Raw genomic sequence first — 2,500 nt, forward strand, 5'->3', positions numbered from 1 at the left:
CGAGTTCCACGTATTTTTGGAGCGGCTTTGCTTCTTGCAGAGCCCGGTATCTTGTTTCAAGAGAAATTGACAGAGATGGGCCAGGATAGTGACTTACAGACGCATTAGCGACTTTTTCCAAAAAACACCTGCCTGTTTGTTGCCAGGGAAACAGTGGGTGGGTGGGTGGGTGGGTGGGTGGGTGGGGGTTGGAGGGAGAGAGGAGCTGGCTTTTGCCAACCCACCCGCTGGGGTCTGTCGAGACCCCCGGGGGTCCGGCGGTTTCAGGGTTCCATTTGTGGGTTATCGCTTCTCGGCCTTTTGGCTAAGATCAAGTGTAGTATCTGTTCTTATCAGTTTAATATCTGATACGTCCCCCATCGGGGGACTACATATTAAATGGATTTTTCGAACAGGGAGTCGGAAATGGGGCTTGCTCCGTCCGCTCCACGCATCGACCCGGTATTGCAGTACCTCCGGGAACGGTGCAACACTTTTCTCCCGTTGTCAAGGAAAAATGTAAATTCACAAAGCTATGTAAACAGCTGGCTGGCTGGCTAGCTAGCTAGCTAGCTAGCAGAAGAAGAGAAGGAAAGAAACATTCAAACTGAAAGAAAGGCGAAGCGCCCTTCAATGGGGTCCCCCGTTTCCCGCCATTTTACTTAAAAAAAAAAAAAAAAAAAAAAAAAAAAAGAATTGGGGCCAGGATTGTGTGTGTCTCTCTCTCTCTCTCTCTCTCTCTCTCTCTCTCTCTCTCTCTCTCTCTCTCTCTCTCTCTCTCTCTCTCTCTCTCTCTCTCTGTGTCTGCGACCTTCTTTTTATCCACAGACAGCCCTCCAAAACTTGGAAGAGTGGGTTCCGGGAGCACCCGCGGGAACCCTGCCTAGAGTGCACAGAGTGTGTCTCGGGCCCCGACCTCTTGACTTCCATATGACTCTGGTTTCTCTTCATTACGCACAAGCCTTTCGCCTTTTACTAAAGACTTCCGTGGAGAGGAACACTTACGAGTTCCACGTATTTTTGGAGCGGCTTTGCTTCTTGCAGAGCCCGGTATCTTGTTTCAAGAGAAATTGACAGAGATGGGCCAGGATAGTGACTTACAGACGGCATTAGCGACTTTTTCCAAAAAAACACCTGCCTGTTTTGTTGCCAGGGAAACAGTGGGTGGGTGGGTGGGTGGGTGGTGGTGGGGGTTGGAGGGAGAGAGGAGCTGGCTTTTGCCAACCCACCCGCTGGGGTCTGTCGAGACCCCCGGGGGTCCGGCGGTTTTCAGGGTTTCCATTTGGTGGGTTATCGCTTCTCGCCTTTTGGCTAAGATCAAGTGTAGTATCTGTTCTTATCAGTTTAATATCTGATACGTCCCCCATCGGGGGACTACATATTAAAATGGAGTTTTCGAACAGGGAGTCGGAAAATGGGGGCTTGCTCCGTCCGCTCCACGCATCGAACCCGGTATTGCAGTACCTCCGGGAACGTGCGCAACACTTTTCTCCCGTTGTCAAGGAAAAATGTAAATTCAAAAAGCTATGTAACAGCTGGCTGGCTGGCTACTAGCTAGGCTTAGCTAGCAGAAGAAGAGAAGGAAAGAAACTCAAACTGAAAGAAAGGCGAAGCGGCCCTTCAATGGGGTCCCCCGTTTCCCGCCATTTTACTTAAAAAAAAAAAAAAAAAAAAAAAAAAAAAAAAAAGAATTGGGGCCAGGATTGTGTGTGTCTCTCTCTCTCTCTCTCTCTCATCTCTCTCATCTCTCTCTCTCGTCTCCTCTCTCTCTCATCTCTCATCCTCTCTCTCTCTCTCTCTCTCTCTCTCTGTGTCTGCGACCTTCTTTTATCCACAGACAGAAGCCCTCCAAACTTGGAAGAGTGGGTTCCGGGAGCACCCGCGGGAACCCTGCCTAGAGTGCACAGAGTGTGTCTCGGGCCCCGACCATCTTGACTTCCATATGACTCTGGTTTCTCTTCATTACGCACAAGCCTTTCGCCTTTTACTAAAGACTTCCGTGAGAGGAACACTTACGAGTTCCACGTATTTTTGGAGCGGCTTTGCTTCTTGCAGAGGCCCGTATCTTGTTTCAAGAGAAATTGACAGAGATGGGCCAGGATCGTGACTTACAGACGCATTAGCGACTTTTTCCCAAAAAAACACCTGCCTGTTTGTTGCCAGGGAAACAGTGGTGGGTGGGTGGGTGGGTGGGTGGGTGGGGGTTTGGAGGGAGAGAGGAGCTGGCTTTGCCAACCCACACCGCGGGGTCTGTCGAGACCCCCGGGGGTCCGGCGGTTTCAGGGTTCCATTTGTGGGTTATCGCTTCTCGGCCTTTTGGCTAAGATCAAGTGTAGTATCTGTTCGTATCAGTTTAATATCTGATACGTCCCCCATCGGGGGACTACATATTAAATGGATTTTTCGAACAGGGAGTCGGAAATGGGGCTTTGCTCCGTCCGCTCCACGCATCGACCCGGTATTGCAGTACCTCCGGGAACGTGCAACACTTTTCTCCCGTTGTCAAGGAAAAAGTAATTCC

General features: G+C 50.3%; 6 non-coding genes across 6 annotated transcripts in view; all 6 read left to right on the plus strand.

The window, feature by feature from the left end:
* LOC118964230 overlaps positions 1 to 44 on the plus strand; it is a 117-nt gene extending 73 nt beyond the window's left edge. Inside the window, exon 1 of the small nuclear RNA XR_005051278.1 lies at positions 1 to 44. This exon is cut by the window's left edge and continues 73 nt beyond it. This is a non-coding gene — a small nuclear RNA (U5 spliceosomal RNA).
* A 240-nt stretch (positions 45 to 284) lies between these two features.
* Positions 285 to 475, plus strand: LOC118964175. The gene has a single exon (XR_005051223.1). It is a non-coding gene; the product is annotated as a U2 spliceosomal RNA (small nuclear RNA).
* A 435-nt stretch (positions 476 to 910) lies between these two features.
* On the plus strand, positions 911 to 1,027 carry LOC118964231. Its single transcript, XR_005051279.1, has one exon. It is a non-coding gene; the product is annotated as a U5 spliceosomal RNA (small nuclear RNA).
* Positions 1,028 to 1,271: 244 nt separating this feature from the next.
* Positions 1,272 to 1,466, plus strand: LOC118964214. Its single transcript, XR_005051262.1, has one exon. It is a non-coding gene; the product is annotated as a U2 spliceosomal RNA (small nuclear RNA).
* A 456-nt stretch (positions 1,467 to 1,922) lies between these two features.
* LOC118964177 lies at positions 1,923 to 2,039 on the plus strand. The gene has a single exon (XR_005051225.1). It is a non-coding gene; the product is annotated as a U5 spliceosomal RNA (small nuclear RNA).
* Positions 2,040 to 2,279: 240 nt separating this feature from the next.
* LOC118964207 lies at positions 2,280 to 2,470 on the plus strand. The gene has a single exon (XR_005051255.1). It is a non-coding gene; the product is annotated as a U2 spliceosomal RNA (small nuclear RNA).
* Positions 2,471 to 2,500: the final 30 nt, after the last annotated feature.

Source organism: Oncorhynchus mykiss, unplaced genomic scaffold (assembly GCF_013265735.2).
Source record: "Oncorhynchus mykiss isolate Arlee unplaced genomic scaffold, USDA_OmykA_1.1 un_scaffold_900, whole genome shotgun sequence".
Classification (NCBI taxonomy): domain Eukaryota; kingdom Metazoa; phylum Chordata; class Actinopteri; order Salmoniformes; family Salmonidae; genus Oncorhynchus; species Oncorhynchus mykiss.